The sequence below is a fragment of the Ambystoma mexicanum genome, chromosome 11 (assembly GCF_040938575.1).
Source record: "Ambystoma mexicanum isolate Mex_15411 chromosome 11, UKY_AmexF1_1, whole genome shotgun sequence".
Classification (NCBI taxonomy): domain Eukaryota; kingdom Metazoa; phylum Chordata; class Amphibia; order Caudata; family Ambystomatidae; genus Ambystoma; species Ambystoma mexicanum.
Window position 1 is genome coordinate 859,246,111 of NC_090934.1, and position 26,920 is coordinate 859,273,030.

General features: G+C 43.4%; 1 long non-coding RNA gene across 2 annotated transcripts in view; it reads right to left on the reverse strand.

The window, feature by feature from the left end:
- The window catches only part of LOC138504787 (uncharacterized), a 369,069-nt gene that overhangs the window by 219,477 nt on the left and 122,672 nt on the right, over positions 1–26,920 (reverse strand). The gene's annotated exons all lie outside the window — the stretch shown is intronic.

A 26,920-nucleotide genomic window follows, 5' to 3' on the forward strand; every position in this document is an offset into this window, starting at 1 on the left:
GTCCCATGAACTCCAGGTGGGCCCCCTGACTGGGTCTGGCCCCTTCACTTATATTAAGCCCCAGAAGGGCTAAACACACATTGGGTGCTCGACTGCTATGAGGAGAACCAGTAATTAACTGTGCCGGGGAATGAGGCCACCTGGGGGAGGGCAGCAGCAGTGATTAAGGTGCTCCCCTGCATATCAGGGGAGCGCTGACAGGCCCCAGGCAGTGGTGGCTACAGGCGCTGAGCAGAGCGTCATCAACCCTCTTGCAGGATTTTTTCTGTTGTCCTAGGTGCTCCACTCATGCCAGCAACATTTACTTTTTCTTTTTTGAGCAAAGGAATGCTTGCACCCACACGCAAGAGGGTCCTTTACTCTAATTTTTTCTTTTACTTCCTGGTCCCCGGCGCGGCTCTCGTACCAGGATCAGATTTCATTTTCAGGATCCCTGGCATAGCTTGTGTCGGAGACCCCTTTTTCCCATTTTTACATTTCGGGATCCCCAGCGCGGATTCACGCTCTGTGGATCCTTTCTTTTATCTCCAACCGGGGGTTACAGAACGGCAGAGTGTGTATGAAGTAATTGAGCATACTGCAGAATTTGCAGCCAGATTAGTAAATGTATATCAATGTACAGCAGCAGACAACCCCACATATTCAATCTGAACCATGACTAAGCTGTGGCATACAGCGAAACGTCGGTGCCGGTTCTTCTGATTTTAAATGTTTTTATAGGAAGCAAATAGTACCTTTTTGTTTAGCCACCATTTGCTCCAATTTTCTCTTGCATGCATTTCTGCAAAGCATGCCTTGCAGTGTCCACCTGGAGAAGTGTTTGTCAGCACTTGCTGTTTGTGGTTTGTCTCAAAAATATGATGGTGTAAATCTGAATAAAAATACGAAGTTGTAAACGGCAATAAAAATCTTTTGTTTGTAAAATGTTGTTGTGCTTTCATGTCCAATGGCAATGGGGTGAAAATGTCCTGCGTAAAGCTGTCCAAAATATATTACGATGAAGGGGTGTTGGTAGTTATGGAAGTGTTGAGGGATTGCATTTGTACTTATTTGTAATTTATATAGCGCTTTACTCCAAAGCGCTGCAGAGATCAAACTTTACAGAACAATAAAATCAGGTTAAAGGGGTGTATAAAGTTTACAAAAGTTGTACATCAAGACTGGAGAAGATGACTCTTAAGTGTAGAATGGAATAAAGAATAAGTAGTAATAGGACGAAGAGAGAGGGGAAGAACATTCCAGTGGAGGAGGGTGAGCAATGAAAAGGAAAAGATAGAAATTGAGATTGAGAATGGAGAGAACGAGAAGATACATAAAAAGAGATGATAGATAAGAAGAAGCAAGACCATAAAGCGATTTAAAAACAATACAAAGCACATTACATTTAAGTCGAGAGTGAAATAATCGCCAGCCGAGAGAAGATAGAGAACGAGGAATAGAATCACAAGGAGAAAGTAAGTATAACAATCGAATAGAGGCATTCAAAACAGACTTTAAAGGAACTAAGCGAGAAGCAGGATGACCAAAGAGTAAGGCAGGACATTAAAATAGATGTGAGAAAATAAGTGAAGAAGCCAAAGGTAGCAGGAACGGTAAGAAAAGGCCCAGCTTTACGAATGTTAAAAAGTTGGTATCAACAGGAACGAGACATGGAAGAAATAGGAGAGAAAGCTATGTCAGTGTCTAGATAGAGACCCAGATTATTAGCAGTAGAAGAAATATGAAGTAAGAAGGGGGAAAAGAAACAAAAGAGGGGAAAGAAGGAGGAAGAAGAGTGTTAGCTGGGAAAGAAATTACTTAAATTTTAGAGGAATTTAGAACAAGAAAATGATCCGACATCCAATATTTAATAGCAGGAAGACAAGATGAAAGATTATCATGAATGGAAGGTGTAAAAGAAGAGAAATACAAAAAGAGTTGTGTATAATCAGCATAGAAGTGATGAGATATCTAAAAAAACAAAATGATATCAGTGAGACATACAGAGGGAAAAAAGAAAAGTACCTAAAATACAGCCTTGATGCACACCTTGAAAAAGAGGTTAAGAGATAAAGTATCAGAAACAGTCCCAGCCCAATTGTATCGTAAACTGAGAGCTCATGGAGAAAGGGAGAATGTGTCAAGGAGCACTGTCAAGACGTGGCATTCAGATCAGGGGTCCTACACCCTACACAAGCCGGTCTGAAAACATTTTAATCGACACATGACCGTGGTATCTGATAGCGATCAACAATAGCAATCTGATCTTATGGATATGAGACAGTTCAGACAATGATGGCTTCTGTTATATTCTAGCCATCATTGATGTTTTATAGAAAAATGCCTATCTTCATGCATTAAATGACGCAACAGGACCCAGTGAGAGATGCCTATTAAACGCATATTTAACAGCAGGGAGAGTACCCGCTAAACTACAAACAGACGCTGGTAAGGAGTTTCTAAATAAACTGCTACAGATCCTTCTAAAACAACATGGGGTGCACCATTTCATAATACACTTTGAAGTTAAAGCCTCTATTGTATAACATTTTATACAAACTTTTAAAACACCCTCTGGTATTTCTTCACAGCTCAAAACACCCATAGATATGTGCACAAGCTAACTGCATTTATAAATGTGTATAATAACACACATCATAGATCTATTAAAACTACCCCATAGCTGTAACACCCCAGAATTCATTGGAAGTCTGGAAAAGCCTGTATGCGAAAGACTTTTTGAAAAGGAGACACAATTAATCCTTAAAAAGGATGATCATGTGCAGATCTCGAAAATCAAGGCTGTCTTTAAAAAGGGCTATGAGCAGAACTAAAGTGATGAAATCTTTATCATAGATGGAGTGACTGTCCGAGAAGGTCTTTATATATATACAGACTAAAAGATTACTTAGAAGAATCTGTTCAATGTGTTTTTTATAGGGAGGATATTCAAAGTCAGCAAAGACCAACACTGAGTTTATAGAATAGAAAAAGCCATAACTCGTAAAGGACGATGTGCTAGGAAGCAACATCTTGTGAAATGGTTGGGGTGGCCTGTGAAATGAAACAGTTGGGATTGACGTCAGTTCTCTAGAAGCCACGGTTGTATAGCTGGAAAGGCATGGAGGTTACACCTTTTTACATTATGCTCCCAAGCAATGCCTCCGCAGATTCCCAGAGAACAAAATATCCAACTTCACTGTGAAGTTGTCCAAACCCATAGATTTGGAAGGACAGTGGACTGTGGCACTCACAGAAGTTCATATTGTCTGTTCTTGGGATACTTTGGCAACAGGGATGCCATGTTTATCATAAAATGAACAAACTCTGAGAGGCATTCATCTGAACGTTTCGCTGAGGGGTCCAAGTATACAGGATCTTGTCAGTGTCATCCCCAAAAGCAAATCAACCATACCAGAGTATGGTGACACAGTGTTACATCAAGACCTGCACTAGAGGAATGTTTTTCTCCACGGGGCGTGTCAGGTTTTCAACAAAGGGGAGACAGTGTACCATACTGAGAACCATGCAAAACATTGCAAGTAGAGAACTGTGGGACAATACCCGAGCTGATATCAATGAGGGGTTTAACAGTTTACTAATTTCCAGAAATATAGTGGAGTATCAAAAGGCAGGGGATAGCTATACACCATTACTTACAACCGCGGAGATCAGAGCTAACAATAATGATATTGTGAGCCTTCAATACAGCAAACCCGATTACATCCCTGTGTATAAAAACCATTTCAACGCCATCAATATTCAGATAAGAGACAATAAAGTTTGTATCATTAAAATATGGACAAATATGGCTGTAGTTGCACATCAGACCACTGTGGCTCAAAGACTAATAAAACAGTTGGTCAATGGCCTAGGTTATCAGGAACCCAGGGACTATATTGAATATAAAAGAATCCAAGCCATCTACAGTGATTAGTCATACTTTAGTGGGAGCCCGTTGATGTATGGAGCGTGATTTAGCGTTATTTTTAGAAGTCTCTTTAGATGCACCTTCTCCTTCCTACAACGTGCTTTGAATTAGCAAAACCACGTCTGCCACCAGTATTGTAAAAGACGTCATGGGGAGTGTGACAACAGCAGTTGCCAATCATCAATAGCCTCGGGAGGATAGGTCAGCGGTAACGTGCTTTCCTTGGAAGCAAGACGACACAGAGCAACACAAGTTCGATCCCTGGGTCCGCACTTAGAAACCTCTGGGTATTAAGCACGTTATAAATAACCAATCATATCATATCATATCTTGTCAAACAGAAAAATGAGGAGCAGGATGGATGAGGCTTCATTTATAGACCTTGTGGGTGTGTTAAGAGGATGAGGTCCACATTACATCTTTGGGGCCCTCCTAAATCCATCAAGAAAAGAAGCTCAAGGTCCCAATGCCGACATCAAACTAAGAAGAAGAGTGTTAGCCCTAAAATACACAAGGGTGATGATATCTTCTAAAGAACAATGCCCTTCTTACATGGTTCCTCTATGGAGTATGTGAAATCAGAGTTTGATCTCTTCAGCGTACCACTGACCAAAACCATTATCGAGAACAGTTTTTTCATGAAGGTGTTGCCTCTGGCAGCGCTATTGCCCCTAGCCCATATAGAATTCTTTGAATCGTTGTCCACCAAAATATATCTGAATTTAAATGACACATTGCTGCATCTGTCTTGTAAAATAACTAATGCTGATGGCACCAACATCGCGACTGGCTCACGAGTGGCTACAATTGCATACCCCATAGCCACAATGTTCAACCAGGTGGACATAACACTGGGCGATCAAAAGATAACACAGAGTGATAATATGTAAGCGTACAGAGCCTATATAAGAGCATATTATATTTTGTCCCCGGTACCTTGGAAAACCAGCCCTCGGCCGGCCTCTTTCACCGACACACTGCAGGGCAGTTCGATGCCACTACTCTGGATGGTGGCAACACCCAGTTTGTGGAGAGAGTTTTCTTTGCCACGCTCAGTACAACATCTGATTTAATAGGACATCTACATTTGGACCTTTTCTTCCAGGATAAACTGTGGATCAACAGTGTTGACCGTAAAGTAAAACTATCCTGAAACACAGAGGCTTTATATCTCATCAGCAGGAATGCAGAACTATACAAGCTAGTCATCATATCGGCTAGTTTGTTTATTAAATGTGTGAGCATCTCTCCAACCGTTAGATATTTGCAACGCCTCTGCGTGTGCTAATCTAACATTAAGTATCCTTAAAGTCTAAAGCATTCCTACCGGTAGCCGGGGTACCAGTCAAGACAACCTGTTCCTGGGGCAACTCCCAAAAATAATCATCATGGGGATTGTTGAACGAGCATCACTCACAGGGACGTACGCTTGAGAGCCCTTCGACTTCAAACACTGTAACATGAACTATGCAGTGTTGCATAAGGATGGTGTCTTGATCCAAGCCAAAGCATGCACACCTACCTTTGGAATTCCAAACATAATCAGGGAGTACATGGGGCTGGTGTCTATTATGGGGCAACACATGCATGATGCAGCAGTTACATTCCCACTCAATCACTATGCCCACAGCTACACGATAATGGCCTTCGACCTAACACCTGACAACACATCATCAGGCCATTTCAACCTATTGAGGAGTGGGAATTTATGAGCTGATATGAAGTTTGAAAGAAACTTAACAGCTACGCACTTGCTTCTAGCGTGGAGTGTTTTCAATAGCGTTTGAAATCAATGTGCAGCGAAAAAAACATACTCTTTGATATATAATGGACTGTCTACAGATATAATGATTCCTGAGTAACAACAGACACGCCAGGAAAACATTTTACGGTGTGTATGCCAGTGATACATGCTCCGAGTGACTAGTTATGCCATTGCTCACTTGAGGACACAGCGTACACAGTCTCGATCGACACTGCTCTGAGAGTCCTGCCTTATTCTGGGAACATCAAATTAAAGGGAAGGTTACTTTTAGTAAAAACATTGCTATGGTTTTCCTGCAAAAAAGCAAAGGTTATACATTGATTGCAAGATGTAATACGCAGTGTGTGTGTTTGGGTCTCATTCTGGCAGTCACATATAATTTGAACTTTTATGAGTCAGAGTTGACAGGACTGACTCATTAAAGGTCAATTTATGTGACTATGGGCCTCATTACACGGAAGGCAGTGATCCAGGGTGCTATTAGCACCCTGGACCATGCCGGTAAAGTAAAGGCACCGCCTTGGCGGAAAGGGGATTTACCGCCCCATTCCAAGGTTGGTGGGGCGGTAAATCCCCCTTCCGCCATTGCCCTTCCCCATTCCCATTTCTGCCCCATAGGGCTCTATGGGAATGGGGAAGGCGCTAATTACGGCACCGCAATTTTGCGGTGCCGTAATTAGCTCCGAGGTCCCTTAGCGGGTTGGTTTTTAACGCCTGCAAAAAGCAGGCGTTAAAGCACCAACCCGCTAAGGGACCTCATAGTAAGGCGGTAATGGTTAACGGTCACCGTTACCATTAACGGTGGCCGTTAACCATTACCGCCTTCCGTGTAATGAGGCCCTATATATCATGTTTAAATGCATTGCACTGTATATCTCGCAGGTAAGGAATAGTTCCTTAAACCATAGATTTCCCTTTGACAGTTCATTGTAATTAGATTTACCGTGAGAGACAGTACAACAATTTCACATTGTAGTGGTATTCACAGTTCGGTACCACGTGAGGCAGAACAGTATGAAGTCCCACTAACATGTGCCATCTCGCCTGCCGTAAGACAGGACAGGATCCTTACATTTCATAGAGTGTGTACTGACATGTGACCGACCACTCATTACACGCTAGATGTTGGGCTCTGCCTCAGTAATGCAGTGATGTACAAGAGGACACATAGTGCACATCACTGATGAGGTGGCACCCGCAAAGCACACCTTTATGTCCAAATTGGCTGTACACACTTGCCTTCTGTAGCAGGAGGGGTTTAAAAGCAGCACCAGTCCAGAAGGCTTTTATTGACTCACGAAAAGCATACCGGATGGACGGTGATACTTTTAAAACAACGTATTATGTGACTATCACTGTGAGATGTATTGTGTACCTGGGCAGTGCATTAAGATCTCGCAACTGACTGACTCAAAAAGTTTGAATTATGTTACTACCACCAATAATCATGCAGACTCACAGTCACATAATTTGAGTCAGCAGTCAACTTTAAAATTCAGACAGTACTGGTGCTGCTAATTTACCTTAATAAGCGATTGTTCTCGGTTCACAGTCCAGTCCTCCTAAGAATATTCAGGACTTACTCATGATGCTGCCTGGTACGTGAAGCGGGTGGCACCTGGGAGGGGCTCTTCCATCCTCCATGAGCCTGCTGAAAACCACACAGCGCAAGGCAGAGACACGCTGAGAAAGGGCAGAGGTGTGGACTGGAGTCCAGATCCTGCCTAGTACCTCCCTGCCAGCATCACTAGACACCATTCCCTATCCTGTCTCTAACATAGGCTGAAGTGGGGTCGGAAAACTGCAACCCCAGCACAGCCTGTATGAGAGACAGTTTAGGGTGATGGGCGAAGAGTGCCATCTATGCCATGGGGCCGTTTCAATATGAATGCCCCCATGCCTCTGTTTGAGCCCGGTTTGAAGACCCTTTGATGTCTCTCCGGGCTCATCGTGTACAGAGCATGTCCAGTGGGGATGGCTCTTGAGAGTGCTCTCCCTACTGCATCTGCAGCACAGCCAGCCTCGGCCTGAGGATGAGGTCCTGCTTGCTGCATATTTTTCATTTTCATTGATACGCGCATCTATGAAAATGAAAGGTGTAAGTCCAGTTATTAGTGAGTCACTCATTAAAATAACAACATATATATTTGTAAAACCTGGTGGGGCACTGCACATATCGCCCCAATAGACCAGCCGCCCCTGGCATCAGTTATATATAATAGTAATAACCGCGATTTTTAATACAGCTAAACGCTTCAGAGGTATAGGTAGCAGGGTCATCATAGTATCATGCGTTGGTAGGTAAAGAGTCTTTGAAGCCCGAGGTATGCCACCTCGTTTCAGCACTGGGCAATCGGGACCCGTTTATAGGGGTGTTTGGCAAGGATGGATTTACAGAACTATGTTGTTCTTGGGTAGCGGGGCCAACAGCTTTTAACCACTCCAGAAGGCGTTGTTGGGTAACATTACCTACAACGGATGTCAAGATATTTAAAAGAGCAACAGCCTGCGTGAACTCATTCCATCTGCTGGGGACATTCTGTGTAGAGGTTGGCTGTCGACTTGTAATACTAGATCATGCAGGTTCGAGCCCCTTACAACCCTACCTCTGTAGATAAATTCTCCCCCATTTGTCCATGCCGCCACATCCTTTTCAAGCTCCATTTCATGTAGCAGCATGAAAGGACTGCTACATGCTCTCCAGGTGAGAACATCCCCTTCATTAATGCAATTCCTCAGTCAAACCCCGCCAGCATCTAATGAATCTTTCTATAACTGAACACCTACAATTCTAACTGTTTAACTTCCACATTCTACTGCTAGAGCATAGAATGTTACACACCTCCCTTCCTTACAACACACCAACACATCAAGGCAGCACTATTAACATTCATGCCCTACCTATATACAACCAACATGCAAATAAGTAGCGCTAAGTATGTACAATGTGTGCGATCACCATTGAGCTGTAGAAAACAATTTAACTCACATACTCCTTCAAATAACTCGGTTTGCGACATTCCCTCTTTGGTCTGCCACTCCTACTTCCATTTCCATTCTCCCCTCGTTCTACCTCCATTACCCATTTTGCTCTCAGTGCTACAACACCCATTTCTCATCCCTGACTTCTTAAACACCCTATTCACATTCCATCTGAAATTCTAACTGCCCCATGCAATCTCTTCACCACCTTGATAGGTTCTGACCAGCCAGGCCCAAATCTCTCCTTCCTGGTTGAAGTTTCCCACGCACCCAATCACCTGCTCCAGCAACCACTCCCTTGGCTGCCTTACGCAGATCAAAATGAACCTTATTACCTTCTTGTTTCTCCTGGACAGTATCCAAAACAACCTTAATGATCCCAGCCCTGCCTAACCACGGAGGACATATTCTAGTGTTAGGTTTTCTCCCTCTGAGACTCTCAAAGGGAGACACTCCAGTAGTATTCTGGGGTGTAAACCTGTGCACCACAACAGTGTAATCCACAGCCCTCAATCACCTCCTTCTGAGATGGCACTGCAAATGCGGTCCCTAATAACCCTGTTTAAACACTCCACTATACCATTCATTTTGGGATGATAAACTAAACTTGTGCAATGCTCTATACCATTCCCTTTGATATAGCTCTCCATTTCCTCAGATACCAGCTGCACCCCATTGTTCATCACCAAGATAGAGGTATACCCTTCCCGCCTAAAAACCAACTCTAGAAATGTGATGATGTCCCAGGTACAGATATTCTGCGCCCATGACATCTCCACCCATCTCAGGGTCCACAAGCATAATACAGTACCTCAACACCCCATGAATTCTTAGTGGGCCCATCATGACTAGGCCCACACGTTCCCAAAATGTCAATGGAATAGTCAGCAATGTCATGGGTGCAACCCTTCTGGCGTAACCTTTTGCTAAATTCTCACATACAGTACAGTTTCTGATTAAACGTTCCACTTGCAAATCCATCCCTGGCCTCCAATTATCTTGATGGATGAGACATTTATTTTTAGACATTCCTTGATGCCCTTCATGCACCACTTTCACAATTTTACTCCTCACTCCTTCCGGAGAAGATCTCAAAACTGTACTCCCTTCAACATGCAATTCATCATAAGCCATCCTCACAGCTTCAGTAACCATACCTTTCCCTATTTGTTTACTCCTTAACCAACTCTCCCCTTTTATCTTTATCCCCATTAGGACTTGGAGTGAAAGCATGGCCTCATTCCATTCCTCCTCCAACACCCCACCCTTACTAATCTCCAACACCTGATCATCACACTCATCACCCACAGCTGATTCCTCTACTACACTGATTAATCGTGAGAGACAATCAGCACACCTGGTACATATTCTACATCTCAAATATATTCTTGCAACTTTGTGATCCATTTCCTTATCCCGAAAGATATTTTATATAACCCCTTAGTTGTTAGTATCTCCCTTAATGATTTGCCATAAATATCTAACCCCACAAAAAAAGTCTAAACTTAACAATTGCCCACTTTACTGACAACAATTCCTTCTCTATTGTGGAATAGTTCACTTCTGCTTCCTTCAACACTCTGGAGGCGAATGCTATTGCATACTCTCCTCCTTTGTCTTTTTGCATCAATACAGCCCCCAAACCGTGGTTGCTCGCATCAGTAGTCAATATACTCTTTCTCCTGGAATCAAAACTGTACAGGGTGGGCACTTTGTTCAATGCTAACTTGACCTCTTGAAATTCTCACTCACAATCTCCATTCCGCTGGAACTGTACACCTTTTTTTAATGGGCTTTCTCATGTTGTGAGTCTTGCAGGTGAGATTTGAAAGGAATTTAGCGTAGTACTTCACCATTCCAAGAAACAAGACACTGGGCCTCATTATAAGTTTGGCGGTAGCCTTGCCGGTAAAACCGTCATGCTGCCGCTAAACTTGCAAAACTTTACGGCACCCATGAATGGGCAATTCCCGGGTCATTACGGCCCTGCCGGACCCGGTAATTGCCCATTCACGGGTGCCGGAATGAAATGCTCCCATTCCATTTTGAGTCCCATAGGGCTCAATGGGAATGGGGAGGTTGGATGCACCGGCACCATTCAGAATGGTGCTGGTGCATCCGACATGCTCTGCCCGTGGGTGCCGGTACACCCGCCAGGTCAGACTTGGCGGGCGGGGTGGCACTTGCAAACAGAACTCGTAGTTTGCCAGTCCGTTAACTACGGTACCAGCAAGCTTACCAGTACCGTTGTTACCGGACCGGCAAACTTATACTGAGGCCCAATCTGCTCCTTATTGCTTGGGCTGGGAAAGCTTGTAATACTATTAATCAAATCTTCTTTCGGTCTGATCCGACGCTCTGAGATCTCATGCCCTAAGTACTTGATCACACCATTGTGGAACTTACACTTCTCCTTGCTGAGTGTCAATCCAGCCATCCTCAAAATGCTCATATAGCTGCTCACATTAAACCTAATGCCAGATGAATCATCCTTGGTGACATCAACCTAGGCTTCAATGATAAACAGGATCATAAAGCAGACGCCCTCCATGTTGCCCTCAAAGACATGAATTTCACACAACTAGTCAATGATCCCACCCATAATAAGCGTAGAAAACTTGATTGGATACTCTCGCTCAACTCCCAGGCATCCATCGACTCAATTGTACCCCTTGGCTGGACTGATCACTATAGTGTCAACTTCGCGCTAAGTAATAACGAGAAATTCTCCCCCAAGACTAAGATAGTAGACACGTACAAAACAAGAAACATTAGGAAGCTTACAGCAGATAACCTATCCCCCATCCCAAATGAAGCCCTCTCTAACAATAGTGCCAGAAGTGACAACCCTGGTCACCTCACAGACATCTATCACAAGTGTCTCACTACCACCATTGATTCAGTAGCACCTATTACAACCAAAACACTATGTGCTGATAAACAAATGAGTTTCTGGTTCAGAGATGAATTAGTTACGCTTAGGCGCATTAAAAGATCCATTGAACACATCCAAAAATAAATCCCTCACTATAGACTCAGCCAATGCATTCATAGTCGCTAACAAAATTTATAAAGCAACAATCATAACCTATAAAGCCAACGCACACAACACATGTTAGAGAATTGGAAAATCCTACCCCAGACACTATGCCGGTTAACTCTAGCAAAGCCTGGTGTAAAACTATCTAAAATGCATTTGCCTCCAAAATTGATCTACTACAAAACAAATCACCACTAAAAGAAAAACACTCCTGACTCAACTCTTAACACTACCAATGATAGTGCCGATATGCTATTCCACTTCACCCCAGTGACCCAAGACCTTGTATTAGAAGAAACCATATCCAAATTAAAAGCCTCCAACTGTAAAGGGGACAACTTCCCAGCCCACCTAGTCAATCTCTGTGCCCCCACTCTCAACCCCATTATTACAAACTTTGTTAATGCCTTGTTTAATATGAATACGGTCCCAGACAGTATAAAAGAAGCATGGGTCACCCCTCTTCTGAAAAAACCACCCTGGACTCAACAATCCCCACGAATTACCGACCCATAACTACAGACCCGTTCTTGCTTAAGATCATAGATAATATAGCGTACACCCAAATGCAAGTCCATCTTGAAGAAAACCAGCTCCTGGGAGCTAGACAATCAGGATTTCTGCCCAACCATAGTACCGAAACGGCACTCCTGGATTTGAAAATCCAGATGGACACCATTATGGACACTGGCAAACTTTGCATATTACTGCTGCTAGATCTATCTGCAGCATTCGACTTAGTGGATCATGACAAACTCTGTGCTACACTAGCAAATGTTTTTAGATTCTCAAAGGAAGCCACCCCCTGGGTGAAATCCTTTTTAGCTGAGCGCACATCTAGAGTATCCATTGGTAAAGTGGCTGCAGACCCCATCCCAGTTCCCATAGGGGTACCCCAAGGGTCATGTCTATCGGCCACCGTCTCCAATGCGTGTACCAAGCTCCTATTTGCGGCTCTGGATGCTATGGGTGTCATTTACACCAATTTTGCTGATGACACTCAGATCCTCATTCCGCTCACAGGGAACTATGACAGTGACACTCTACTCATCAACAAAATCTACGCAGTAATACAAAACTGGATGGCCTTGTACAGCTTATGCCTTAACAATGAGAAAACTGAGATTCTCATTGTGGGCTCCCCATCTAAGATTAAGGCCCTACACTCGGACTACAAATCAATCAAAATCAATGGTACTCCGATTCCAGTATTGAAACAGATAAAAACTTTATGTCTGTACCGCGACGCTAACCTAACTATGACGAAACATGTAAATGCATTATCCTCATCTACCTCCTCCACTTCTAAATGAATTGCCCTAAGTCGACAGTTCCTCACGCCCATAAATTGCACAACATTAGCTGGAGCATTTATACTATCTAAGCTGGACTACTGTAATGTACTCCTACTAGGTACCTCCAACGCTAATTTAGACAAACTTCAACTAATGCAACATAAAGCACTACTAGCATCTCGAGGACTTAAACAATCAGACCATGGGCCTCATTACACGGAAGGTGGTAAGGGTTAACGGTCACCGGTAATGGTACCGGTGACCGTTAACCCTTACCGCCTTACTACGAGGTCCCTTTGCGGGTTGGTACTTTAACGCCTGCTTTTTAGGGACCAGGGTGCTAATTACGGTACCGCAATTTGCAGTACCGTAATTAGCACCTTCCCCATTCCCATTATGCCCTATAGGGGAAAAATGGGAATGGGGAAGGGCAATGGGGGAAGGGGGAATTACCGCCCTGCCAACCTTGGAATAGGGCGGTAATTCCCCTTTCCTCCAAGGCAGTGCCGGTATTTTACCGGCATGGACCAAGGTGCTAATAGCACCTTGGTCCACCGCCTACCGTGTAATGAGGCCCCTTATCTCCAACATCAGGAGGGAGACCCATTGGCTACTCAGTAAGTCTAGAATTATCTTCAAAGCATTATGTGTCACCCACAAATGTCTTGCCAAGAAAGCACACAAGTATATCAATAACTCAATAAGAAAAAAAGAACCCAATAGGACACTTAGATCTAATAAAAAGTTGCTCCTGGTGATCCCACGCTTCAATAGTTCCAGAGCAGGGGGAAGCAGCTTCCCAGTCATGGCCCCCAAATACTGGAACTCCCTCCCCCTAAACATCAAAAAAGAAGACTCCTTCCAGTGCTTCAAAAAGCTACTAAAAACCTGGCTGTTTAACCAATTTTAGCTAGCTGACACCCAGTTAACACTAGGCAGCCACCCTCCTCCCTAGTTAAAGGAGGTTGGCTATCTGAATATGTAAATAGGTAAATAAGACCTATGTAACTATAACCAATGTTCTTTTATATGTAATCACTTGTACTATTGTATTATATATGTATGCACCTCGAATGCTATCGTACTATAAATAAGCTGTCTGTAACTTTGCTGTGATACCTCAGGGTCTGGGCGTACAATAAATGTAATAAATAAATAAAAATAAATAAATAAACGTTCTGTTTAACCTTTCACCATGCTCCTTTAAGTCCTTGCCATACACAAGAACATCATCTTGAAAGCATAGCACACCTTCTTCATCATGAAACAATTGGTACATCACTCGCTGAAAAACAGCAGCAGTGGAAACCAACCGCAAAGGCATTCTCTTCCATTGAAACAATCATTCTGGCATAATGAAAGCAGAGATGTTCCTTGATGATGGATGCACCTCTATTCGGTGGTATAGCGATTTCCAACCCAATGTGCTAAATATGCCAACTCCACCCATTGTTCCTAACATCTCAGTTATATTTGGAAGATGATGTCTATCAGGGACTATGCACTTGTTCACCAAACAAAAAATCAATGCAATGTCTCAATTTCCTGTTGGATTTTCATACAACAACCCAAGGAGAGAATCGCTCAAACGAGTCTGTCCTTTCAATCACTCTCTGCCTCTCCATAATAAAATAATAATAATTAATAATTATTTTATCCATGCTCCCTTCTTCTGCCTCCTCCAGCTCTTCTTTCACTTCCTGTCTAAATTTGATGCAAATGTTACTCACTTTGTGCACAACTGGAGTGCAGTCAGCTTTCATTCTGATTTTGTGTGCTTATCCTTTCATGCACACCAATGCATCCTTGAAGACTTCATGTTGAATTTCATGCCTATCGCTGATTAATTCTTTCTCCTCTACAGAATAAACAGCTCCATCTGCATTGGGATCCAACTTGATGCTTAACCTTTTTTGATGTGGCCAGCTCAATAATGTATAACTCCCTTTGCTCAACACATACACCTTTAATTCAGCATGTCTTGGAATCCCAATATTTCCAAAACCATCCAATTAAATTTGTCTTCCTCCATATGATACGGGCTTTATATCAACTTTGTTCAATATGTCCCTGCTACCAATATGTTTTTCAAAGATCCTTTTGGGCATGAGCGTGTACTTGCCCCCGAATCTATCACATGTGTACTTCCTTCCCTTCTATTTTGATCACCTCCATGGGTTTCTCAGCATCAGCGTCCCATCTATTGTTCCAATAGACTCTGATAAGTCCTTCTCTGCATACATGCATTCTTTCAACTCTTCACATAACTCATTTGTCATTGGATTCCTCTTTGCTCCTGCAGCAGTTTGTGAAATTACCTCTCCTGTTGTATTTTTTACATTGAACCTTCAGAGCCAGACACTTGACACTGTTTGCAAAATGATAAATGCTGTTACATCGAAAACACTTATTTCTCTCTTCTTCCTCATTCCTCTCCTTGAGCCTGGCTGGTTTCTTTTTAATTAGCAGTTTCTTCTTCTCCATTTTTCTCCCCTACAGACCAATATCTCTACACCCTGCACCCCTTCAGGTTTCTTATCCTCTGGTTTGGTTCTCTTTTCCAGTTGCTTTACGCACTTGTGCATATGTTCCACTTCCTTTGCCACTTTAATTACTTCCTCTAATGATGGAATGTTCTTTGACCAGAGATCTTCCCTCACCTTAATATCATTGCACCGAGCATGACTTGATCTCATAGTCTCTGTTGAAGCGTATTCCCAAATTCACAAGTTGAGGCCAACCCTTTCGGAGCCATCACATATTGTTCTATCGGCTCGTTCTGCTCGCTTCCTCGTCCCAAAATGATATCTCTCCAGAACAATGCTCATGGTTTTCTCATAATGTCTAGCATTCTAATACATTTCTCATAATCTGTCATATTGGCGTACTCTTTTTCGGATAAAGCAGGCAAGTTTTCAAAGTGATCTTGCCAATAATGTCCAAGGCATTGGATCAAGAGACATTTCTTCGTTTCACTGGAGAAATTGGGACCCTGCACAGCTTGCACATATTGAGCAAAGCTTTTCTTCCATTGCTTCCATGGTATCACTGATTCCCTGTGTATCTCTAGAAAGTAATTGAGAGGTGGAACTCCTTGCATTGTATCTTATATCTCTTGCAAATGTCTTCCCTTTTTGTCGGGCTTTTTATATTAATTTGTATAATAATGTTCTTTCAAGCAAGACTCTTCAGGCCAGGCAGTGACATGCACTGCACGGAAAAATTATTTACAGATGATTGTATCCTATAAAACACTGTATCTTTTGAAACTGAGCAACGTGTGAATTATAAAACTTGAGCTCAAGAAGAAGAAGAAGAAGAAGAAGAAGAAGAAGAATACAAACAATCTTCTGTGAGCAGTGTGTAAATTGTAAAACCTCCACCCAGCAGCCCTATTCAGACAGACTTCAAGTCAGTCTGAATATGGCACTGCGTTCGACAGTGGTTTACTTTGTAAGGTGTTGCTGGGCAACCAATACAAACAATCCTCTGTGCGTGCCACACACAAAGGTCCTTTCTTCTAGCCACACGCTTTCTTTTGGCACACCCACAGTGAAATGAATGGACGGTGATGGCTGTTGGAGCACGAGACACCAACAGCAGGCATGGTAGGAGCACTAGACTCCAATTAGTGTCCTTCGCCTGTGGCCCTGAACAGGTCAACTTGGGCCCTTACCTGTGTGCTCTGGGCACAGAGATACGGAGACATGGCACTCCCCACCATCCATCTTCTGGCACTTTCAGGCGTGATGTGTCACAGGAGCTTCGGAGGCAGCGGCCAGCGACTCAGTGGGTTTGCTGGCACCCAGACAACTCGTTGCCATTGAAATTAATGCTATGTGTTCTTCAGGTGAGAAAATCTTCTTTATGAATGCCGTTCCTCAGTCAAACCACACTGGCATCTAATGAAACTTTCTATAACTGACCTTCTACAATTCTAACAGTCTAACCTCCACATTCTACTTCTAGATCATAGAATGTTAAACAGTAGTTCTGCATTAGGTCTATAGCTCTGGCTAGTGTATTCCTGCCCATGGAACCTTCACACTGTTAGATTATCCAGGAGGCATGTATAATGTTAGTTTGTTATTTTCTGCATTGCAGTGCCTAGTGTGATTTAAGCATGTATTCAGAATATTTGTGTATAATGCTGTTTTATCATGAGCCGTTAAATCAGGCGTGTTTAAAAACTCCTTCATTTCAGAGACTAGCCACATGGTTGCAACTTTCTGTATATTGCAATCCTCCCTGGGTAAGGTTGCCAGGCTTTCTAACTGGCGTTTTTTTCATCAAATGCATTTTGTGATCATGCTCCATCACTGACCCCCAAGAAATCTGGTGTTTAGCGGTAGGACCATACCTATGAGAGATTCTATGAATCCACCAGCCTAAGAGACCACTTTTATATTAGCCTGTATGGATAGCCGCTCATTAACCAGTTTCTTGATGGCGCCCTTCTTCTTTTTTAACACACTTACTTGGCGGTCTTTTATGGGGCGTGTCCCTTTAAAGTGTTCTGGGCAACCACCAGAATCGTAGCGACCACCAGATCACCAGAGGACGTAGCTAGAATGGCCTTGAGCTGCCGAGTGGAGGTGTATGCAAGCACCTGTCAGAGTATTGAAACCCCCGGCGGGATAACATTCAGGACATTCATGATAAAAACAACAGTTGAATACGTAGCCTTTTTCCACACCTTGAACCAAAGCATATCCATCCAGCCAGTATTTACTGTAGCATTTCTCACTGCTACCAGTTAGGGCGTGTTATATTGCAATGTGTTCAGTCTCTGCTATGTATAAGAGCCATTGAATAACCGCTGTGGAATAATTTTTTCGGCGCCCGTGTTATGAATCCTGGGGCAGCAGGGTGATTGTTTCAGTCTTTAGGTGCATGCAATACCTAGCCAGCATGACAATTTTAAAGCTCAATGTATGATACATGTAGCCCCCCCAGATCCCCTATATAGATGCTTCCTGACAGATCGTTCAAAGGATTCCATCCTTGAACAATTTAAATGCCTGTATTAACATGTTGGCATCTTCTTTACAGTAAGCACTTAATTCCTGGCATCGGTATCTGCATCTGTACAACTCTGCGGATCAATTAAACCTATGAGACTAGATGCCAGACACAGATTTAATGGCCTGTGATTGAAATGTAATAGCCATCTGCTTTTAGAGTTTATAATATGTCTGTGAATGAATTTGTTCAAAGGTTTGTAAATACCTCTGGAGCGGGGCCTGACAACTACCGCAACAATTCTTAATGGTGCAAAACACATAATTTCGCTCTTACTCTGCCTGACCCTCCTCAGGTTTTCCAGAAATGTTAGAATGCAGAAGACATTGCAAGTGATTTGCCTTGCAAATAAGGGCCTGGTTAAACCATCAGCACCCCTGCATAGCTGGATGAAATCGTTTTGTCCAACAGTTTCTAATATGTGCCTTACAAGTGTTTCTGCGGCTTCTTTTATAACAGCTAGCCCGTGTCCCAAGGACCGTACCTGATCCAAGTTTGCAAATCAGAATTCCTCTTAACATACAACAGCTGCAAATGTTTTCTTCACCGGTTGACAAGTCTGCACCATTTCTAAGTACATAGGAGCATCAGGCCTTGGGGTTTGGGTTTGTGACACATGAGGATGATCATGCCTGGGCATAACCACTCTGCCCTTTCTAAAGATTTTAAATACTCAATGTAGCTGGGCTCTGGATCTGCACCATATTAAGGATTGTTCACTGTCTTTACGGTTCCTCTGAACTGGGTATCCATCCCCACTCTGTAGGGACCTACCGGCTGTAACAATGCTCGCATTTTCAACTTCACACGTTGGATCACTCCTGTTAAAGCGAGCACTGGTTAAATGCGAGCATACTCTAGTGGTTCTCACGCTGTGTAAAATACAATATCACACAAAAAGACATCAGGTAAGTAATTCAATTTGCTTTCTCTTTAAAGTTACCAGTTCTATAACTCTAGCATAACTTGCCCTCCAACAGTTCATACTATTCCCTAGTGAGGTGGCTGTCCCTAGGTAGCGCTGATGGACCGCTTATCGAGGGTGAGGGGATAGAACAAGGACCTGCCCTATCGCTATTATATCATAGTCACTAATAACATTATTTCTAAAAGGCACACTTTTCAAAGTTTAAATTGTGTGTCACATGCCTTGCAAGTGAAACCTCATTACTTTATTCTCTTTCCTTGCTTAGCAACTAAAACAAGGACAAACACATAAAAAAGATTTACATCTGGAACAGCTCTCATTGGTTAGTGAACCAAACGTAGTCACTTTCCCAACTCAACATTACCAAAGGTAATGTACTCGGGATTCTGGTATCGTATTTAAGAGGAGTCAAACTGTCTTCTAAGAGCGATCTTTGGACCAACCCAGTGGTCTTTTACTTGAGGAAAAAGGTCAATCTAGGCCTACCATTTTCAGTGGTGTAACATATTGACCACTTTCTTCAGGGCCACAGCACGCTCTACAGTGCTGCCAACCGAAACGTGAGAGTTTTTTCAAAAGACTGTGGTCACCGCACCTGTAGGTAATAGAACAGGGTAAGGGGTGGGAGAGACCACAAAACATCACTAAGTAAATTGGGTTCTCTATTATGAATAGGTAACTATCTCCATATTGAATCATACAAAATTCCTTACCCCTGTTACGTATGTTGCCAGACAAAATAAAAACATCAATTTGGAATTATGCAACTGCTTGTATTCAGGTGCAGTTTCTTTCGCATTCCTGTTCAACCTAGGACAATACAGCATTGTTTATCCATTAGGTTTTCTGGACGTTGGAGGGGTTAACATTTGTTCTATTACTACCGTTTGTTCATATTTAGTGCAAAATTTAAAATGTTGCATATTTACATACAACAAAACCTACATGTGCCATGTATTAACTCTACACTTCCTCTGAATAGGAAGCCGCGATTTGCATACACGCATCCGATCTGGACTGTGTAGCTGACCTCGTTTCTTTTGCAGGTACAATCAGAAAGGAGGGATTCTTCCTTCGAACGAAAAAAATCTGCTGTGTCTCGCCGCCGAACATAAGGCATCCCTGTGTCAATGCATTAACTACAGCGGTACTTCCGTGTTTCTCATAGCGCACTATAAGCATGCGTGAGCACGGAAGTCAAACATCGATTTGACAGTGGGCATATCACCTCCATCTTGGGGTGGCTGCCTCTAGCATAAAATGTTTACAACCTGTTTTGCTAAATGCCATTCTTTCAGGCTGTTGTCACTTCTAAACACCCAGATCCGCTCAGTGACATTTTTTTATTTTAATTTTAAACGTGTTTGCAAATTGCTGCGGCTCGATGGTTATCCGAAATTAAATGTTCATGTTGCCATCCATGGCATGGTGATGAATGCAATCATTATTGCCAGGTAACTGCAAGCATTATCTAGAGAAACTATATTGGCAAACACATGGGGGTATACATACTTGGCTCTCCCTTAGGCTTCTGATAAAATGAGTGCTAAACACTGATGTTCTATGACAGTTGCTCCTGATGCCTTGCAGCAGCGGTTCTTGTTACTGTAGGATAAGGACAGTTCTATATTTGTCAAAAAGACTGTATCTCAAGACATCCTTCTGTGTACATTACGTACGTCAGGCACTGATTAGTTTACCTCGTTATGGGCCACGGACTCTTTCTCAAGGATCTATATCAGGAATTGTTTGCCTATCCCGAAGGCTTCTGGTTCAATAAGTGCTATGCCCTGATGTTGTTTAAACACTACTCCTGGTGTCTTGCAGGAGTGGTTCACATTGTTGTAGGGGTATGCTACAAATTACACTGTGCTGTAAAGACAGTTCTCTATTTGCCGATAAAACTTTATCTCGCAGTGTCCTTCTACATGCATCAGGTTAAAATCAGTTTGCATCGTCATGGGCCATAATCAATTTGTATGGTTTACGTGATGTAAAACGCACCAGATAGGGGGTGATGAGTGCGCTCGGGCTAGTCTCTTTCTTTCCTTGAAATTTGTAGATCAGTATTTCACGTTACACTGATGTTAATCGCATGTCGTGCTAGTCACCTTAGGACTCATTGGTTCTAAGAGTGTATCGCTTGTACATGAATATGAGGTATTGTTATGACGTAACAGGATTACTTGACGATGGTTCGTCTACTAGTCAAATAGTTCAGAGAGTGGCAAGGGTTTGCCAGCTGGTCTGTTCGTTTAGGCCAAATGTATCCATCTTTAAACGGAAAATCCATAATTGTTCTCTCCTATACAATAAGTTATATAGATTACCACTCCTATTGGGTACAACTACTTTTTCAATAATGGTACAGGTGAAATCCGTTGGACCATGATGTTTTAAGATAAAGTGCTCGACTGTCGGGCCGTCAATTTCTTGGTCCGAATGCAGGAACGATATTCCCTCAGTCTGATCTCTATGGGGCGTGTTGTCATGTCTACATATCAAAGTGTACATGGGCACGTAATCAAATATATTATGTTACTTCTGTTGCAGTTGGTAAAAGTTGTTTGGTTCCATGGATATCGCCACACCCAATGTCAATTGTAGTTGATGTCACTGTATTCACATGTGCTACATTGACCGCACGGTGCATGACCTACTGGTGGTGACTGATTCGATAAGGTGTTTTGTTCCTGTTCTTTTGGCTCCTTATATGTATGAATTAGAGAGTCCTGTAGATTGCGTCTCCTTTTGATCACAAATCTAGGTTTCTCTAGCTGGGAATCTCCTACATTGAGGATGGGCCAAAGTCTCAATACTTCTTTTTTGATTGTATTCACCATTGGTGAAAAACTAAACACTGCTGTGATAGTTTCGCTGGTCTCTAATCTCCTTCCATGTTGTTCTAAAGTGATGTCCCTGGGGATATGTTTGGCTCTTTTTCGGGCTCGTTTAATGGTGTGTTTAGGGTAACCCAGGCATTTACATTTTTCTGCCAAATTACTGGATTGTCTTTCATAGTCAACCACATTGGAACAGTTCCTCTGATATTGGAGGAACTGTACAAATGGAAGGTTGTTCTTGAGACTCAATGGATGGTAACTGTTAAAGAGTAACAACGAGTTCCGATCTGCAGGTTTATTAAAAACCATACTTGTAATCTCTTCATTTGCCACCTTTAGATCTAGGCCCAGAAAGTGAATAGACTCTCTGCTGTGTGTCTGTGTGAAAGTCAGGAACCTGCTCTGATCATTTAGCCAGTTCATAAAGGGATTGAGGTCTTCCTCGTTCCCATTAAATAACATCAGTAAATCGTCAATGTACCTTGACCACAGATCAATTTTGTGAGACCAGGGATTGTTGGCACAGTAGATGAGTCTCTCCTCTAAACCTGCCACGTAAAGATTTGTCAGACTAGGTGCAAAGGTAGCACTCATCGCAGTCCCAGATATTTGTTCGAAGAACTGCTTTTCGTACATAAAGTAGTTCATAGTGAAAGCAATCTCAGCTAGTTGCATGATTCATGGAACTGGTGTAGTTACTGGAGGGTCTATATTTCTAAGCACTTTTTCAATAACTTGAAGGTTTGCCATTTGCGGTATCATAGTTAACAGAGACTCTATATCTAAAGTTACGAGTAACTGCGAATCAGGACAGACAGATGCAAAACTGCAGTTGTGTCTTTGAGATACAATCTCATTTTTGTGACCTCTGGTTTTAAAAAGAAATCAAAAATTGAGATGATGGTTCAAGAATTGATCCTATACCCGAAAGATTAGTCTACCTGGAGGGGGAATCTAGCATTTATGTATTTTTGGTAAGGCATAGAATTCCAGCTGTCTAGGTTTTTTGGGGATAAGGAATTCATATTCCTTGTTACTGCTGTGTCCTTCTGCCACTGCTTCCTCTATTATCAGTGTGACAAGTTGGCGTATACTTTCCGTGGGGTCACTGCCTAGTTGTGTGTAACTATTGTGAGGTCCCAAAAGATCCATAACCATCTTTTTATAATTCAGAGTGTCCATGATAACTGTGGCTAGCCTTTGTCGGGCGTTTTATGACAATATCATCATTGTCAGTCAACAGCTGTACTGCGATCTTGTCCTATTTTGAAAAATTGTTATAAACATCTGTCTGGTCAAATTCCAATTCTTCCATCTTATTTAATAAAGCTTTTTCAAAAGTGATAGCTTCAGGGGTGATTCCGTTAGGTGGAGCATAGAAGGTTGATTTATTCTTAGGATTCGTAGCACTCTTCTCTTTAACAGGTTGATTATTTTAAAAAATAGTTTGAGACAAATCTTTCTAACAAGTTGTGCTATCTCAATCCGAGTCTGGAAGGGGTCATGAGTCACCGTCGGTATATAGGACAGGCCTTTTGTAAGGATCCTATACTGATCTTGATTCAGTGTGATTTTCGATAGACTAGTTACTAAAGACATCGGGGTGGTAGTGTTATGTACTTTTTTTTTTTAAACGGTTTTTATTATTTTTTAAAACAAACAAACAATACAAACCAAACTGGCAGCGCTTTTTGCAACAAACACATGAACATCAATTAGTCAAGACCACTGCTCTCCCAATCCCTCCCCCCTCAAGAGCTTGTTTGTCCTTCTCATTCCGTATCTGCTGCATGTGGCAGGGTATCACCTCCTTCTGAGACTGCAGAATCTGTTATTGTTCCAACCAGTCCTGCTATTAATACTCTCCATGCCAGCAGGGTACTCACTTCTTCTTCCCCACACTTGCTACATGCCTCCTGACAAACCACTGTTCAGACTCCACCCATTTCTGCAAATCCCGCCACCATACCTCCACCCGTGGCTTATGGCACTGCTTCCATCCCATGGCAATCCTTAGTTTTGCGAGCACATATGCCAAGTTCTTCAATTTCCCAACATGTTTAAGTTTCTGTGGTCTGGGAAACCCTCCCAACAGGCAGGCCCAGACCGTATCTGTAGTGAGCGTGACCCCTTTGTCTGCTAGTTTTTGCGCCACTTCTCCTTAGAAACTCTCAATCACTGGGCAAGACCAAAACATGTGTGTCATATCAGCATCTTCCTTATCGCATTTTGGGCACGCTTGTCGTCCCGCATTTACAAACTTCGATATTCTCATCGGGGTCATGTAAGCTCTGTGCGTTATATACAACTGTATTTGTTGTAATCTGGCATTTCTTGACACCTTCTTGTGGTATCCCATAGCACGCTCCCACATCCCATCTTCCATCTGTGCTCCCACCTCTGTTTCCCAATCCAACCTCAAATGCGTCAATTCCTTCCCAACCCGGGTCATCACCATCTCATACAATCTAGAGATCTCATGCCCCCCTTCCTTCTGATATGTCATATATTGTCCCCATAGTGGTGTCTGGTTCCTCCGTCAATACAGTCTCAGGCAGGATTTTGTGAATATCCTGCACCAGCCTTAGATACGTGACATACTGCCCCCCATGCAAGCCCGCCTCTTCCCCTAGTCCTTCAAAATCCTTAATGGCCCCCTCTTGCCAGACATCCCCCAATGTAACCAGCCCGACCGACTCCCAGTAGGTCCTGATTATCATCCTTAGTTGTTTGTCTTCCCCTGCCAAAGCAACCAACGGCACCTGCGGGGAACACGGGTACGGGTCCTCCATCATTCGACATACTCTATGCCACATCTTCCACCCCAGCAACATCATTCCCGGCGCTACTTTATTTCTGACCTAGGCAACCAAATAATTTCCTTCAGGTAAAACGGAGTGCAGTCCTGTCCAAACAGCCTAAATTCGGGAGTTACCTCATCAGAGAGCCATTTGACCACATATTGCAACTGACCAGCTACATAATAGGCCTCAAAATTAGGCAGCTTAATACCCCCCTTTTCATAGAAATTCTGCAACTTCCATAGCGCCACTCTATTCCGAGTGCCATGCCATAGGAAGTCTCTGAACATACTATCAGCTTGGCAAAAAACTTCTTAGGTATCATGTACGGAATATTGCTGAAAAAATGTAAGAGCCTGGGTAGGACCACCATTTTGAGCATCGCCCCCCATCCCATCATCGCCAACGGCAACTTCTCCCAAAACTTCATGCTTATATGGATTTTTCCCACAGCCACCTCGGTGTTATGCAAATGTTCCTCCTCTACCGTGTGATACACATCTATTCCGAGGTAGCGGAAGGAACTAACCGCCCATGGTATCGGCAACACTGGCAACCGCTCCGGGAGGGTTCTACCCAATGGGAACATGCTCGATTTTTGGGGGTTCACCGCTATGCCAGACAGTTCTGCATACCTTTCCATTACCTCCAGAATATATTGAAGATTTTCCTTCGGATATTTCAAATATAATAGCAAATCGTCAGCATACAGGGATATTAGGTGTTTCTCTCCCCCTACCTCAATGCCTATCATGTCATATTGTTGCCGAAGGTACACTGCCAGGGGCATCCTTGTCTGGTGCCTCTGCTAAATTGCCACCTCTCGGATATCACCGCTCCTGTACGTACCCTAGGCAGCGGCTCACTGTACAGCAACTTCGCCCACCTAACATAGCCCGGCCCCATCCCGTATTCCTTCAGGGTCTCCAGCAACCACGACCACCTCACTGAGTCGAAAGCTTTGAATGCATCTAGGGACACAACCGCCAGTTCACCCTCGCTCTTGCTCCCCCACTCAATCACCCGGTGGAGTCGCCTATGGTTGTGGGTTATATTTCTGTTGGGGACATAACCTGTTTGGTCCGGATGTATCAATTTACTAATAACTCTCCGCAATCTATTGGCCAGGACCGCCGTCAATATCTTGCCGTCCTGGTTCAGCATTAACAAGGGCCTATAGGAGCCGCAGCTTTGCCCTGGTTTGTTGGGCTTAGGGAGCGGTATTATTATCGCTTCTCTAAGCGATGCCCACCTCAAACGATTCATTAAGCATTTCTAGCATGGGGGGGAGTACCTCCTCTCTATATGCTTTATAAAATTCGCTAGGGAGTCCGTCCACACCTGAAGTCTTACTGGTGGGCAGCTGCCTCACCACCTCTTCCAATTCCTCCAAAGTAATCGGTGCATCCATCCTCTCTTTCTTCAGCACTAATCTTAGGTAATCCCATATCTCTTAAAGTTTCCCTTATCTCCTCTCGGCTGCCCCCCCCCTTTGTCCTCATATAGTGCCCTGTAATAATCTAAGAATGCCTCATTGACTCCTTCTTGGGTGTTCGCTACTTCTCCATCCTCTCTGGTTATCGTCCTAATCGGGGGCCTAGGGGTTTCACTCTTGTATAACCACACCTAGAGACGGCACGTTTTATCCCCACCTGCATGCTGTCTCTCAACATACTTCTTATAGTTGAGGTTGCAGAGCCTTTCCCAAAGTTCTGCACACCGCTGCTGTAGTTTAAGTACTGGCTCTGCATCCCCCCCTCCCCTATTGAGTTCCCATTCCAGTTCATCCTCAGCTTCCCCTAACTCCATTAGGACCCCACTCTGCAGGCCTTTTGATTTAGCAATGGCAGCACCCCGCAATACCACCTTAAAGGCTTCCCAGAGCGTGCCCGCCGAATCCACACTGCCAGCGTTCTCTTCGAAATAATGTGTGATCTCGTCCCTGATATCCTCTCTGAAGACCGGATCCTTGAGCGCCTCAGCCCGGAGGCGCCACGTCGGTATCCACGCTCTGGGGCGGCAGTACTGCCATCCCAGGACCAGAGGCGAGTGGTCCGACAGGACCCTCGCTTTGTATTCTATTTGGGTGGTCTCTACCACCAGATCTGGCGTGGCAAAAAAATAATCAAGTCTTGTATGCAGTTGTTGCGGGGCTGAGTAATGCGAATACTGTTCCTCATTAGGATGTTTCAGCCTCCAAACATCTGCCAGCCCGAACTCGTCGAGCAGTGTCTGCAATGCCCTGGCCGCTGGGGTGGGCCTATAAATCTTATCATCAGATCTGTCTACCCTGGGGTTCAGCACACAATTAAAATCCCCTACTCAAATAACCGC